This window comes from Pleurodeles waltl, chromosome 7, assembly GCF_031143425.1.
Source record: "Pleurodeles waltl isolate 20211129_DDA chromosome 7, aPleWal1.hap1.20221129, whole genome shotgun sequence".
NCBI classification, from domain to species: domain Eukaryota; kingdom Metazoa; phylum Chordata; class Amphibia; order Caudata; family Salamandridae; genus Pleurodeles; species Pleurodeles waltl.
This window is the reverse complement of record NC_090446.1, coordinates 78,656,112-78,673,045: the sequence shown is the minus strand read 5'-3', so window position 1 is coordinate 78,673,045 and position 16,934 is coordinate 78,656,112. Positions and strand designations below refer to the sequence as shown.

The 16,934-nt window shown below is 44.4% G+C and overlaps 1 protein-coding gene across 1 annotated transcript in view; it reads right to left on the bottom strand.

Moving 5' to 3' along the window:
- Window positions 1-10,445, bottom strand: part of AICDA (activation induced cytidine deaminase) — a 32,056-nt gene extending 21,611 nt beyond the window's left edge. The window contains exon 1 of the mRNA XM_069201940.1: window positions 10,289-10,445. The gene's annotated coding sequence lies outside the window, so the exon portion shown is untranslated. The remainder of the gene's footprint in view (window positions 1-10,288) is intronic.
- Window positions 10,446-16,934: the final 6,489 nt, after the last annotated feature.

The following is a 16,934-nucleotide window of genomic DNA, read 5'->3' as shown; positions in this document are numbered from 1 at the left end:
TAACATTTAACTTACCAGCCCTATGCACATGAAGTGCACTTTACTAGGGACTTATAAGTAAATTACTAGTCTAATCAGGTACGATTCAAGGTTACCATGTTTTAAGGGAGAGAGCATATGCACTTTAGCACTGGTTAGCAGTGGTAAAGTGCGCAGAGTCTAAAAACCAGCAAAAACAGTGTCCAAAAAGTGGAGGGAGGCAGGCAAAAAGTTAGGGGTGACTACCCTAAGGCAGTCAGGTCTAACACATATAGGCCCTCATTCTGACCTTGGCGGGCGGTGGAGGCCGCCCGCCAAAGTCCCGCCCTCAGGTTACCGTTCCGCGGTCGAAAGACCGCGGCGGTAATTCTGACTTTCCCGCTGGGCTGGCGGGCGGTCGCCTTCAGACCGCCAGCCAGCCCAGCGGGAAAGAGGCTTCCACGATGAAGCCGGCTCGGAATCGAGCCGGCGGAGTGGAAGCTGTGCGACGGGTGCAGTTGCATCCGTCGCGTATTTCACTGTCTGCGCAGCAGACAGTGAAATACATGTAGGGGCCCTCTTACGGGGGCCCCTGCAATGCCCATGCCAGTGGCATGGGCACTGCAGGGGCCCCCAGGGGCCCCGCGACCCCCCCTACCGCCATCCGGATCTCGGCGGTCCGACCGCCGGGATCTGGATGGCGGTAGGGGGGGTCGGAATCCCCGCGGCGGTGCAGCAAGCTGCGCCGCCGCGGAGGATTCAATGGGGCCGCGGTACACTGGCGGGACCCCGCCAGTGGTGCCGGTCCGACCGCGGCTTTACCGCCGCGGTCGGAATCCCCATTGGAGCACCGCCGGCCTGTCGGCGGTGCTCCCGCGGTCCTCCGCCCTGGCGGTCAAAGACCGCCAGGGTCAGAATGACCACCATAATGTCAGGTTGAGCATCCCTTTTGCAGTGCTCTAAGTGGGTTGTATCACCAACTTCCCAATCAAAGAGCCACTGGAATAATCCATAACTTACATGAAGATGATATATGGTGTCCTGTATATCAATAACTTATATCCCAATCTAAGAATACCTGGAGTAAACCATAACTTACATTACACTGATGACTCATGTCCTGTATATTAATAACTTGTATACTAGTCAAGAATAACTGGAATGAACCATAATTTACATGATGATGGTGACTCCTGTTATATATAATAAAGGGTATCCCAACCTAAGAACAACCGGTATAAACTATAATTTACATGAAGCTTTTGACTCCTGCCCTATTTGTACCAACCACAAAGAGATGACGGAAAAAGGGTTTATAGACAAGTATATAGACAGAGCAAGAGGGACCATACCCAAGGATGAGTCCCATAGAAATGGGGTTACCCTAAAGAGCAGGGGGAAGAGGGATACACTAGAATGAGTGTAGGTTGGTGGTTATAGAAAAGGCTTGCCACTATGGATTATGTCAGGATGGAGGGCAGAAATAGAGTAACTTGCGCTGTGCATAGGTGGTGGGTGGAACAGCCTTACTGTGTATATCTTCTCTGCCTAGTGAGTAAGGCACTTGAAGGACTATAACCTGCCATCACATTGTTATTTTTTTAAAAAAATACATATTTTTCCTATTTAAAACACCACTGTTCTTCCTCCTTTCCAAGACCTGACCTTCGGTAAGATTCTCTTTTAGGGCTCGCCGTCTACATCTCCAGCACCTATATAAGTGACTCTTGCAACCAGCAGCGGCCGTCGCAAATCTCAAGGGGAGGGGACGGAGATGGTGGAGGGGGAATATAAAATAAACTTACCTTACTGCCATCTCAGTCTCCTGCCGCCTCGCTCCTCTTTCCTCCATGTGGTGTCCCAGCATTCACTGGGACACCAGCACAGGCTCCCCAGCAATCCTGGGGCTGCTTTCATGCTAAGCATAGCAGCATCAGGATTGGTCTGAGCGGCAGCGACTGTCGCTCAGGCAGAGCATGGAAGTATCTTCATTTCCTCCAGCCTAAGTGCGCATGTGTGTTTGGCCGGCCTGAGACAACCAGCCAAACACACATGCGCACTTGAGTGCACTCTGTCCTCCTCCTCCTCCATCCCGTGGCCCAGCTCCACCCCTCCCTGCACTGCTGGCTGACCTGAGCCAGCAGATGAAAAATAAAACGATTGGGCAACTATAGTTTTATTTTTCATCTCCTGGCTCTTGGCCAGGATAGCGACGCTCCTTCGCTATAGGAACTGCCCCTGCAACTGATGTTCTATAAAATGTTCCCCGAAGAAAGGACCATACGTACTCTGTCTGAAGGATTTTCGATGTTGCGGACAATATTGCATTTGACAGGGATTCGAGTTTTCTATTGGTATTGGACGCCATCTAGTGGTGACAGAGGATTATATCCGTTATATCTATGTGCGGAACCAGTCTTCATCACAAAACCTCTTTCTTTCCTATGATCGTATCCCTTTAGTTCTCTCCTCGATGTCAATACCTTGGAACATGAACTGAGTCACACTCGTGGTCTCATGGCCTGATGTCTGCGTCAGTGACGTTGCCTTCAACCACAACTTGCATTGGGCTGTACGTGATTTAAACAAAAAATGACTTGAAGAAACCAGTTCTAGTGAAACTTCTCACTCAAACCCATCGCTCGAAAGATTTCACTCTGAAAGCATCCACATTGTAATCGTTAACAAACACTTACATACCCTTTAACTTCAAAAATGTAACTCTGTCTTTTTTGCTCACCGTATAAATAGATACATTTATTCTTGCTGTTTTTTCTGTTTTGCTGATTGAAATCCACCTCAACCACCCCCTTTTCAAGCTAATCTCCCTTTCTTTATTGTAGTGTCGTGTGAGTGGGTATAACAGACCCCACTTCTGCTCCTGAAAGACTCTGTAGAGCAGAGGTTTTCAAACTTTTTAAAGCCCCGCCCCCAGGTGGAAAAATAAATCATCGGACCTCCTCTTTCGAATTTTTCACTATTATTCTAATAAATTGCCCAAGTTTAAATATGTCTGGACTTATTTAAACATTGCAGTTAAGCTCTGTCACCTTTTTAAAAATGCAACAATCTCCTTTCTGCTTAAAACAAAGCACTGTTATCTGCATAATGCCTCTTTTGGCCAGAGCCTGGTGCCCCCCGGGATCACTTAAGGCCTCCCTAGGGGGGCCGCCTCCCAATTTGAAGATCCCTGCTGTAGAGTGATGACGTAAGTGCTAGAACGTGAAGTAAATGCAGGTTTAGAATGTTGAGTTTGCGGTTACCCACTGATGGATAAAGACGTGTAACACATAGCTCTGTGTGTGGCGTATTCATTGGTGGGTGTCCAGGTTGGGGTGGACCGGACGCTACATCTAGGTCTCGTGCCTTCTGTGTTCAACAGGGGTGTCTCCCTGGCCCCACCGTATTTGTTGCTTTTCTTCCCATTGTCTGGTCCCCACTCCCTTTCTTAAGTATACCCTCCGAGGTCTGGCACAATCTCTTTTTTATGTTGTTTTTTAATCTTAGGTGTAGCAGTGCAATAAAAAAATTAGTAACAGCAGAGTGTGTCATAAAGTTACTAAATTGTCCTCATACTCATTTTGTAATTCATTTATTTGGTCTGAGACGTGGAATTAACAACATGGTAGCAGAACACGCGATCTTCAGAAACCTGGTGATGAGAGGTCTGGCTTCCAATAAAAGTTATTATAAAACCCTTTAAACCTGTCTGGGTTTCCATTCTGTAGAACAATAATCTAGGTACATTAAAAAATCTTCCTTGAGAAGACATATGTCTTGCATAGGACTATGGGTCCTTATCAATAATTTGAATAGCTCCCATATTAAGAATAGCTGGGTTACAGTATTCGGAGGATTAGGCGTTTTCCCGACTTGTATTTCTGACTACAGCCATGCCACCTAGATAATCTTTCCACAGTGCTGGCATTAATGAGACTGAATTAGACCTTTTATAACCCTATTCTGTGGTAGTCAGTATCCCTGGCATTCTATGGGAGAAACCCAAAACCAACAGTTTCTCTTTTATCCAAATTGCCCATCAGGGCTTATCTTTCTGTGAATGTATCTTGAACAGAATACTGATGTCTTACCTTCATTTCTATAACCACTGGGCCCAGCTGCCACCTCAATGTTAGACTAACATACAATTGACTGTACTAAATTGGGTCGGAAATTGGATTTTTAAGTGATGGGAGTGAGTACCCACATCAAGGAATAATCACAGCTCTTGTTTACGCGGTGGCGCACTTTCGATAGGTGCACCGGATGAAAACAGGGACAGTGAGCAGTATTAGAAAGAATGCACCGCCCCCAGGGCAGCCGTGAACTTGTACTTCCCTCAGAGCAGTGTATTCAAGTGAAATATGAAGCAACTATTAAAAGCCACTCTGTGTTTCACTCTGTAGGTGGCAACCTGCCTACACTTTCAAGAGGTGAGAGAGATCCCCCTGCAGGCTGGTGCAGTGAGTGACTATATCCACCAGCAACAGGATGTCTGGGGGTCCATGGGACCACTTTTATCCCCTCCTGAGGGCTCCGTTTAGGAAGCATACTGAAAGTGCACCACCTTATTGTGGCATACTTTCAGTGCGCATTCTAAAGGCATGTTTCCCACTGCTCCCTCATGCAAATGAGGGAACACCCTCATAATAGTGCTGGTGCAACATGTGTGCAAGCACTATCTGTTTTATAGAACAGGATGCACAAGGGTCTGTGGCCCCTTCTGGAATACCACTGTGCCCCGTGGGCGCACCCACTCGTTATTCCCCTGGGGCACAATGTATTTTCCAGATTTAGATGGGCAAAATTCAACATGGGAACTGGAGATATGATTTGTTTTAGAGTTTAATGAAGGAATGGTGGCAAAAAGCATAATGTGCCAATTATAATCAATTATTGCAGTAGAGCAGGGCCTAGGTGCGATTTGACACTCACTGTGATAGAGGGTGGGTGGGATACACCAACCAGGTTCATCCTGGTCAAAGATTGTACCTTCTGACTTTAATGCTTTAAGTCCCAACCCACCACATGATTACACTTCTACAACCTGACAATACCTCTGGAGAAGCATTTAAAGACTCACAGGGTGTTAGGTAGTGGACACGGATAAGCTGGGCATTTTCAGGAAAGGCCTCTTGTAGCTTGTTATAGCTCTGCAACTTGAACAGGAGGTCAATCTCATCGCCATGGAGTCCACATCTTTGATCTGAGTGCAATAGAGAGTAGGCCTAGTCCTTCGTAGCTCTTCTTAGGTCACTGACAGCAGTCCAGTCCTCTCCTGTTCCTCCGCAGATCCAGGGGTAAAATGAAGTGGGTGTCTGAAGTGGGTGCCTGAATGAGCCATGTTTAAGTCTGGCAGGAGCTAGTGGGTGGGAATGACTCCTGGACACACTGTTACCAATGGGGTAAAAGTTCCTGGGGAAAACTCTACCCACTTTGGGCATTTTTGAGAAGACATATGTCTTTGGCCACATAAAACATAGGCTTTGAGGGCTGGAGTCGTGTGTAGGGAGATTACTATGGTAATCAATGATAACTGTAGTTCCCTACCACAGCTAACAACAAAATCTAGTTTGAACCAGCCACAGCACATCTAATAATCTCAGTGACAGATGTCTGGTAGGACAAAGCAGGTTCTGCAACCTGACAGTAGACACACAAGAATTGTTTCGGCCTCCTGTTTACCCTCCTTTCTAGTGCACCCCCAGTGTTATATGTAAAAACCCAGCAGATCTGTCAAGCAGAATTTGGCATTTAAGTAGGATTTGATACTGTAAATTCAAAAAGGATGCTCACAGCCGGCACCCTGCAAATTCTGTGAGGTTCAGAGGAGCCATCTCTGCCCATTCAGGTCAACCTTTTTTTTTGCTCCTCGGAAACACTTTGCACCTTTTTCGCACCTAATCAAATGGTAATTACTGACCGGCAGACATGGGAGATGAAATGCAAATTTATCCTCCAGGAACTTCAGGCAGGGAAAATGTAACTTTCTAAAAGTTACTCTTTCTTAATATTTAAAAAAATCCAACTTCACTAATGAATTGGATTTTTTATAACTATTAGAAATAGTTGTTTAATTCTTTTTCTAGCTAGTCCCACTCCTGAGATACTTTAGTTGGATTTTTAATCTGTATTCTCATTTTCTGCATAGGACAGTGAGACTTGCCAGAGTGAAAAATATCTTTTGGGTACTATTCACTGTAAGTATATGTTAAAGTTACATTTCTACATGTTCTACTTTTAAATACCATGCATCCTGCCTCGTGGGCTACAAAGCCTACATAGAGATGACTGATTAATATTTAGAAGGAAAGCTATGACCTGAAGCAAGGTTTATTTTTGAGAGGTTGATTTGCAGGATTTAAACTGCCACATCCAGGCTACGTTGGTAGGCTGTAGCTCTGCTTTAGAATACCAATGAACTGGATGGCACAATATGTGCTGCTATGGACTAGTGGCATTTAACTTACAGGCCCAGTGTACTTTTTGTACCATATACGAGGGAATTATAGGTACGTTTATTACACCAATTAGGGGTATGTCAATTCAAACCAGGTTTAAAAGGGGAGCACAGCATTTTACTACTGGTTAGTAGGGTAAAGTTCACAGATGTCTAACACCAGCAAAAATACAGGGTCCAGCAAAAGGTAAAAAATACGAAGTGATCGCACAGAAAGGCAGATTTCCTATAGACTCCTCTTATGCTAGTGATGAGAGTGGGCCAGGTAGCTTTTCATTTATCACACTAATTGACAAAGTGAAAAGGTAGAGTAAGAAAAAAGAAAGCATATAAAATAAATTAACTTACAAACAGCATCACAATGCACTGTTAATAATATCATCTATATGTGATTACCAAGATATGTAGGCCCATATTTATACTCGGTTTGCGCTGAATTAGCATAATTTTTTTTAAGCAAATTCGGTGCAAAACCGACTCCATATTTATACTTTGGCACTAGACCCGTCTAGCGCCAAAGTTATGGAATTAAAGTAAATATTTTTGACGTGGAAACCTACCTTGCGTCAATGAGATGCACAGTAGGCGTACCTGTGCAAAAAATGACTCTATGGCCTTAGCGCCATATTTATCCCCGTGCTAAAATCACACACAGCGGGAGGGGTCAAATAATGGTGTAAAGCTTGCTTTGTGCCATTATTTAACGCCGGGGTCAGGGCGGGCGTTAGGGGACCCCTGGGCCTATTTCCATGGTGGAACACCATGGAATAAGCCCACAGGTGCCCTCCTCAGGACCCAGGGACACCCACACCCACACCAGAGGAACAGAGGAGGATGGGGGACCCCATCCCAGGTAAGTATAGGTATGTACAGGTAAGTATTTTAATTGTTTTTTAAAAATGCTACTGGGGGCCCTGAAATGGGCCCCCTTACATGGCGCTGGGTGCATTTGCCAGTCCCAGGGGTCCCTGGTCCCCTGTGCTGGCCATTGGGGTGGTGGGCATGACTCCTGTCTTTTCTAAGACAAGAGTCATGTGGTATGGATGGTTTTGAGTCAGAAAATGAAGCTAGGCTGGTTAGAGTCATTTATTTTACTCTAACATGCCTAACGTCATGTTTTGGTGCAAACCCCCATTCTCCCATACTGCCACCCACACCCGACTAACATCTTTTTTTTTTACACTAGCCTACTCTTTGCACCTGCTTGCACCATTCCATAAATATGGTGCCCGGCTGGTGCTCAAGAATGGTGCAAGCCGGTGCAAAACATTTTGATACAAAACTGCATTAGTGCAGTTTTGCACCAAAAAGTATAAATATGCCCCATAGTATTGCAATCCATATGTTCTAAATGCCTCACCCACTCACTGTGCTTTTAGTCAGACTAGCCCAACGTTCCAAGGTGACATCATAAGCTCTCTGCAGGTCTGGCTGATGCTCGAATGTGCCCTGCTGAAAGCATTCATTAATTCTTTCTTTCATACAACACAACCCCAATAAAAAGGCAGGCACAGTATTTTTGGTGCAACCCGGGCTGTACACTTTTTGGAAAATTTGTTGCTGGTGTTGCATGTTAAAGCATATTCGGTCAACAGCATTGCAAAAATTAGGTAGGATTTTAAAGCACATTTACAGTGTTGTATGGGGCTATACGCAAAATAAAATTTGGTGTAAATTCTTTGCCACCAAAGCACTAGCTAGAGCAAATGTTCTATTCTGCTTCCAATCATACATTAGTAAAGCTGTCACTGAGTGACTGATCCAAAAACTGTTTGATAATGGAAAGATAACTTACATCCGAATCAATCAGGAGAAGCAAATGTAAATATATCCCATTTGACAAAGCTAAATTTTTTTCACGCATGAGATATTAGAAAACAGATAAATCAGAGTAGCCCTCAGTAACAAACTTCTGTAAAATGAAGACTTCTTTGGCTGTCAATTTCCTCCCACACCCTCGAATCCTCAGACACCTTACCCGCCCCCCCACCCCTTTGCCCTATACCTGGGCTTTTGCATGTGTAGCCTTCTACAGTGTGACTCACACACTCATGTGCATAAGAACTGTGAGGGGGTGGGGGTGCAGGAGGAGTTTATCCCTCCCCCACATTTAGGACTGGCGAGATGCATTGGCCAAAATCCCCCCAGATTTGGAAGTGTAAACTGATGATTAAACAGTGGGAGGCAGAACATGTCTTGAAGCCAAGCTCCATGGAACCATGCTGCACAATTGCCCAGGTCTCCTTGTAGTGCTGGGACCCAAGGAGAAAACTCATTGGGAGCTGTGTGGCCTCTTTGTTAAGTGTTTAATTGCAGCACTTTAGATGCTGAGACTCACCTGAAATCACTCTGTTTGTCAAGCTAGCTGGGCCAGCAGATTAAGAGAGCTCAAGAAATTACATTTTATATTTAATGTTTATGTTATTGTTACTGCTGACATGAGAAAAAGTCTGATTTTAGTAGAGGCCAACCCCTCAATGAGCACAATTAAATAATGGGCAAAAACGAAGAGCTCTTGAAGCCCACATAGCGTTTGATTCTTGGTTCGCAGCTCTTCAAGGAGGCGCTTGCGAAGGGCGCCATGAATTCCAGCAGGCATGTTCTGTCATGGTATTTGATCTTTGATGTCTGTGGAAACATTCCAAACAGAAATGACACATTTAAATCTTGTGATTATTGTTTAAAATGTGGTTTCTGGCCCACTAGGAGCATTTCATTTACAAGCCCTGGATGTATACTATGCCAGGGTACTAGGGACTGATAAGTAGATTAAGGCCCTCATTACAACCCTGGCGGTCGTCGACCGCCAGGGCTGTTTCGTTGGATGCACCGCCAACAGGCTGGCGGTGCAATCCATGGAATTACAACCGTGGCGGAAGCGCCGCGGTCGTACTGCCGGGACCGGCGGTTTCCCGCCACGTTGGTCCCAGCGGTTGTAATCCTCCAGGGCAGCGCTGCTAGCAGCGCTGCCCAGGGGATTACGAGTCCCCCTCCCGCCAGCCTGTTCATGGCTGCGGGAAACGCCATGGAAAGGATGGCGGAAAGGGGAGTCGCAGGGCCCCTGGGGGCCCCTGCGCTGCCCATGTCTTTGGGTGCCCCTCCCCCCTTTTGAAGACCCCTGCTGTTGGGTGTGTGTTTGGAAGGATGGTGTTTTTGTTTTGATCCTATGTGCGAAGTGTTTCCATGTCGTGCCTAATGACCACAGAAGTGTGGTTATTGTATTATGGGATGCAGCATGTTGGATGCTGAAATGTAAGAGACAGCCGTGCAGTTTTTTGGTTTTCAGAATGTAGGAAGCTTTGAACAGCTCTGCAGGTCCATTTATGGTGTTCCATATAATGTACTCTGTATATCTGGTTACAGCGCTGGGTTGTTGAATCTGAGATGTTGAGTATAGTTGTGGCCCTGAGCTGGCACGGGTTCTTGGAGAGAGAAGTACAGAGATCTGCATATAAAGGTAATATAAAATATTGTTGCTTCACATTTAATAACAATATAGGCTATACAAATAAAGAACAGCAGCATGTCACATTTTGAGTAACTTGTGTCAAAGTTGTCAGGGTGTGGTAGTGTTTTCCAATGTTTCATATTTACAAACATTACTTTCAATGACTCACTCAATTCAGCGATGTAGTGACGTACTTAATTGTGACCACTGAGGAATGTTCCCACTGCTTTCATTTGAAAGTCTTTTGATATTTTTTCATGACACTGTTTGCCTGTTTTACATTTTGTGATGGCTCTGCTCGTGTTTTGTCTCAGTGCCAAGCCGGACCCTAGCTCAGCTGGCCCCAAGGCTGCCCGTGTCCCCTCCCCAAGAAATGGAATGCCTCCTACCCGGCCTCGCACTCACTCCTCTGGTTCACTCACCACTGTGTCGCTCATGTCACCGTGTTGTCCCGGAACATCTGGCACCCACGTGCAGCAATTCATTGTGTACTGACTCAGACCAACAAATGCCCCGCTTGAGTTGCACATTCACACCCAGTTACTATTGCTGCAATCCAGATTGCAGGCAGGGCGCCAGCCAGAGCTGCCGGCCAGGCACAGGAAGTCAGCGCCGGGGCGTCTCTGCAGCCAGATTTGAACGTGCCCGGATGAGTCAGCCCCGTCCAGCGTGAGAGCAGAGTTCACCTCTCCAAGTTCAGACAAACAGAGCAAGCCTAGTGTCCCAGACTCCATTTTCTAACTTCACTGCCCAACTGGGGCTTGCAAACTGCAGAGGCTGCTCGCGGTTGTTTCAGAGGGAATTTGCTGGCGTTTTCCAGATATTCTGGGAAGCTCGTGGCAGCAGAGCATTGCCATTAGACATGCTTTGTGCACCAAGTGCTGTTATAGCCTTTAAGGGAAATAAATCGGTGACTGCAGCCTATATGCCTTTCTTAACCGTAATGATATAGCATCCTGTGCTAAGGCTGCAAGCATGGGGGTACCTTTATACCCAACCCCCAATTCTGGCCTCTTGACTGATAAATAGACACCCCACAAGCCTTCTCCTCACAGGCATGTACATATGTTAAAAAAGCAAGATTAGTGGAGCACACTAAAAAATCAAATATATCAATAGTTTAAAGACACGTTATATCTTCAATACAGTATTAGGAAATAAACATAAATTACACTAACATTCACTATGAGGGTGTTGGTTCTCGGATCATATCATATAATAACAAAAGAAAATTGTACAAACATATAACATTCATTTATAACAAGCAACATATATAGTGCCAATAATACATAAGAAACAGTGATACAATAAATATAAAAAACACAAAGCAGCCAACAAACAATGATACAATAAATACAATAAGCAAAGACCATCAGCCATACATATGTTACATGTATGTCATGGGTTCAACTATTGCCATGACAGTTCAATCTCAAAGTCTCCTATGGTAGATGTCAACAACAGATGTCCACAATAATCACAGCATGTTCAAAATGGGCTTCTCCATATGACACATTATGCAAAAAACACTCTTATTATAGATAGAAAACACGAACTGACAAGTGGCAAGCAGTGAAAGCGAGAGGCGAGAGTTGGAGAAAGTGCTGCGGCGTTGACACTGAAACTGAGAGTCAATGGTGGTTTTGCTCTGAGTCAGTCATTTGGTCTTACCACTGATGGTGTCTTGGCATTGAGTCATCCTTTCAGTGTAACAAAAGTCTCCTCACTCACCTGTCCATGGTTTCGACTCCTGCCACGGTCCCCACAGCGCTGTGAGACGGCCTCTGAGACTCAAAGTGGCGCACAGACAAAGTGCCCCGCTACGGCTACTGACAGAAAGAAAACTGCCCGGCACTCTACACCACCCCAAAACTTCCACGCCCTCTCCATGGATGAAAGGGTTTAGGGAGGTCTTCTCAACCGGCCTCTTTTGAAAAATGTAACTGATGTGTGTGTGGGGGTGGGGGTTGCATATTCAAAAAGATACTTCTGTAAACACATGGACATGCTGATTGGCAGATGTTTGACTATCTTTAACCCTGTGGCTTAAAACCTCCACCTCACTAACGCCTGTCTGCGTGAGGCTCGCAGTTTCAGCACTCACCAAGTCAGACCAGCCTTACTTTTTTATTTTATATTTTTTTGTTTAAGGAATTAAGAATACACTAGACATCATGTGACTAGCAATCCAAGCAAGAACAGACTGAAACAGAAACCGATTCACGAGGGGGCATGCTGATTAATTTAAGTCATCGAGTTGATAGTGTCCCAGTCAGTCTCCGTCAAATTTGCCCAGAAGTGGTTATGCCTAGGTAGACTGTTTTGGCTCAGAGCCATAAGAGATTTGAGAGTATTCATTTTATCCACCAAGCTTTGAGATGGGGGGGGGGAGGGGGGGGCACCATGCAAAAAATTAATTTTGCAATGCAGAAAGCCAAAAATACATTTTTTTGTGAACATATGGAGTTAGACCTAACCCATAAAATGGGCAGCAGACCTAAAGTAATCACTTAAGATAGAGTCAGAGATTGCACACCAGCAGTTACTGAGTTTTCTACATGTCTCAAACATATGAATCTGATCTGCCCATGCTGCTTGCCATCTGAACCAACCTCCCTTGTGCATATTGCATTTGATGGTTTTCCCAGGATTATGTCAAATATGATCTAGTAGGTTATATTGCTGAATTCTGAATTTAGGAGCTAATATTATTGTCTGAGCATATGCAACTGAATGACTAGGTATGTCAGGCGTGATCAGGAGAGTGAGGCATTGTGAACATTTATCAGCCCAGACTAAGAGATCTTTTTCCTGTGGAAATTGATGGACTAGTAGAGCCCAGAAGAGTATGGACCGTTATAGGTTACTCTGTGGTGACTGCCCAAGCTAAGGAAATCACAGCTTTAAAGGTGCTTGAAGAATGTAGGATAGGAGATACCAAATCTAGAGCTCTGTATATGTGTGGGCAGGTCCCATACAGTAGGTGTTAACTACACGCTGCCTGGTTGTGATGAATCTTGGGGTAAATTAAATTATGATGGCAAAATTCAGGTAATTTTCGGAATGTCGCATTATGCTTGTTATGCACAATTCCTCAAATTGCCTCACTATGCCACGACGCAGAATTGCACTGCCATTTGTGGCAAAGTTGCAGTGTTGCAGTATTACAATGACATAAATAGCCAGAAGGCAAGTGGTTATTGATTGCACCAGTTGTGGTTTTGATTCTATTGTGTGGCTTGAAATGCGTCCTTGTATCAGAAATTGATGCAAGAACACATTTCACCTTAAACTATAGTGCTGACAGATTTGCATTTTATTAATTGCGCCTAGTTTCATATAATTTTCGTAAATTTTGCAAAATTAAAAAGCAAATAAAAATAATTTTGCATACTCCTAGTTGCATCCACCCCTGCGTTTTACAATGTAAATAATTAACTATTGAGTCACATCGCAGAATTTATTATCACAGGAAGTAGCAAAGCCCCCTGCTTCATGAATATTAATGAGGCAGGACACAATTTGCCACCCCCTCCAAAGGGCTTTAAATGCAACGATGGAGCTCTCCAAGGGAGAGCAGGCTACAATCCTGAAGTAGTATTTGTGACAAGACAACCTTTTGAGGTATAGCTTGGCAACACAGCTGTTTGATGACCTATAATTAGCAATTTCTTTAAACTACACTCACAGTGCACTTTGGTTATGCCAAAAAGAGGTATTTCTCTCACCTCATTCTGTTGGATATTTTGTGTATCCTTCGAACTTCTAGGAAGTGCTTCCATTGCAATGCATGAGGAACCATTTTACATCCAAAAGGTAAACTCAGTTGTTGCACTCCATCACATTGAGGTATTTGTCTCCAACATTCTTTCTATAGAGAAAACAATCTTTTTTGCTACCTTTTGCCAGGATTAGCAACGTTAATAGATGTGGCTTTCATCTTGTACTGAAAAGTATTTTTTCATGTAACTCATGCAAACAGCATTTACAATCCCTGTGTTTGAATGCATTGCCTTTGTCAATGATTGTTTTTGAAAGCAGTTCTTGTCCCTTACAAGTAGAGATGCTACTTAAAAAAAACTGGTCAAGGAATAACAGAAACTCGACAGTGATGCTTCCCAAATGGCAAGCTGCCTGTTTGGAAACTAGATGCTGCCCGAACACGGATGTCAGTATCTCATCAATGATATGTGATGGATTTGTTGAAATGATAACATTGTGAACTGACAACTAGAAAAGGGACACCCTTTTCACACTCCTTCACGCCCACTCCTATGTGTAATTCATAATAGATTACAAAACCCCTTTTGAGTTTGGAAGATATTTTCTGACTCTTAAAAAAGGTTTTATTCAGAGCAAAATACTTTTTGTGGTTGCAAAGCCCGTGTCTTTGTGATTTGCAGGCTTTGTGGCTGAAAAAGTAATTTGTACACAAGGCCCTTAGATGCCAGCTGTGAGGAGGTTTTGAATGTTGCACAGCCAACTGGGCAGATATAGGGAATTTCATACAGCACCTTTTAAGAAGAGTTGTAAGATATCTTTCCATAACAAAATAAACAGATGCCACCACACTTAGTCAGAATGGCAAGTCTTGGAGAATGTAGGGTCTCAACAGGTTTTGTGGGGTCTTTCAAGGTCTTTTCCCGCCTGCTGCCAGTTGTCTGCAGACGGTGGACTCAGGGGCATATTTATGGGCCTAGTGCACCACTGGAGCGTCACTTTCTTTGATGCTTCAGTGGCACAGTCTACATAATCATACCTATGAGGCCAGGCAAAGCCACTTTGCGTGGCTTTGCCTGGCCACATAGATATGGAGTAAGGCAGGGCAGTGCAAGTTGCTGCGTCGCCTTACTCTGTGTCAGGGAGGCGTTCCATGCGTGTTGCCGTGGGTTTTACCATGCAACACCCAGGGATTTTGACACTGCCCCAGATTTACAAAATCAAGTAAACTTGGGCAAGCGCCAAAACCTTACGCCGCCAGTGATGAGGCGTAACGAGGAGAAGTATTTTAATTTCTCCTCGTTTTTTTTCCTCTTTCCATGTGTGCTGTATCCTGCAGCACACGTGGAACGAGGAAACCGCCTCTTTTGATTGTTTTTGTGCAGGATGGTGCCCCTTCATGCACAGAAACAACCCTGCCTAGAACACAGATACCTTTGCACCATGGTGCAAGGGTGCCTGCATTGGCGCTAGGCTGCCGAAACGGCACCAGTGCAAGGTGCTTGCATTGGCGCTAGGCTGCCGAAACGGCACCAGTGCGGGGGGAAAGGACAGGAATGCACAGTATTGCATACATATGGTGCATTCCTGCCCTTTCACTTTGGCATAGGGCAGCACAGCAAGATGCCCTACGCCAAATCCCCATAAATATGCCCTCAGTGCAAAGATTTACTTTGCTCATTCTCCCTTCCACAGTCACGTACTACCTCTATCACCCCTGTGAAGTAAATGTCCCCATCTTTATCTTTACTGGCGATTCCACTAGTCGATTGCAACCCGAAGATATTTGTATGAGATGTCGATGTCCTGTGTTCCATGTGAAGCTTCATTACTCCAAGTGCCAGTAAGGATAATCAGGGGGGTTCATATCCTTGGGTAAGTGTGGGGGATGTTTCAATACATCTCCCTACATTTAGGGAAAACATGCTGAGTTGTTTTGTCAAATAAATCTCCACAGACATTCAGTTCTCATTCACTCACTTAAAGTATGCTACCTTCACTCACTTATTCACTGATAGCAATCACTCACAGCAGTCATTCACTCACTCGTTCACTTCAGTTTTTCTCTCTATTCACTCCACTTATATGCTCACTCACTCACTCGCTCACTCACTCATTCTCACTCACACTCTCATCCAGAAGTCATAGACCTTTGTGCCATGGATACAATACTGCAGGTTATTGAAGGGATGGTGTGTATAGCTGACATGTGCAAATAACACCCGTAAAAGGTTAACGTTGGCTCAAGACAGCCCATGGCGTCCACAGCCCTGTAGTCATCCACATAGGTTCTCCAGCAGGACTCTAGTGTGCCGGGTCACACCAGACGCAGGCAAGAAGTGATGCTGGAGATGTTGCATCACATCCTCATGACCTTAAAGGAGTTGAGGCGAAGAGTTTGACAATAAACAGGACTTTGGTCCTTCTTCTTGAAGCATTTCCTTTGTGTTCACAGACAGGCTGTAAAATGTGAGGAAATGTCATCCAAAAGACTGAGGAGAGTTAAAGGTACATTACATGAGGTTTTTATCAAACATTAAAGCTTTTATAATGCACATGTAAATAAAGACATAGGGCCTGATTCACAGAGGTAAACTTAGACTTTTGGGTATGTTTACTATTTATTTGCTAATCACAAACTCCGAGTTAATAGTAACTTTACAGCTGTGGAAACTCCACAGTCGGAGCGGAGAACTCTGCACATTAAAAGATAGGATAGGCCTATATTTTTATGTGTGGAGTTCTCCACCCTGTCCGCGGAGTCTCTGATGTCAAAAACATACTAAACTCTCTGAGTAAGCGAATAGCAACTAAATAGTAAACTTACACAAAAGAGTGAGCTTACTACTGTGAATAAGGCCCACATACTTGCTTGACAACACAATTATTTTAAAATACACATCAGCAGTATGGATATTCCAGAGGAGCCATGTTAATGTTTAATCTGAAAGTTAATGGATTCAAAGATTTAAGTAGGTCTGTACCAAACAAACAAACATTACACTTGTATTAGGAGTTGCCTACATGGTTGAACTGCTCTTATTTGGTTCTCAGTGTTAAATGTGTCCCTTTTTAATTTATGAATGATGCAATTGGAAACACAAAGACACCAAAACGTGATTTTTTGTGACATGACAGTGAAAGTGGATGTACTGTGGGTATGCCATGTCATCTATCAGCCATCTTACACACTGGCGCTTATTGAGAGTGCTTTACAAATTGTACATAGGGCCCTCTTTTATGGGGATTTGGCGTAGAGTTGCGCAGCAAGTCACATTGCTCCGCTGCCGTACATCAAAGTGAAAGGGCAGGAATGCACCATATTTATCAAATACGGTGCATTCCTGT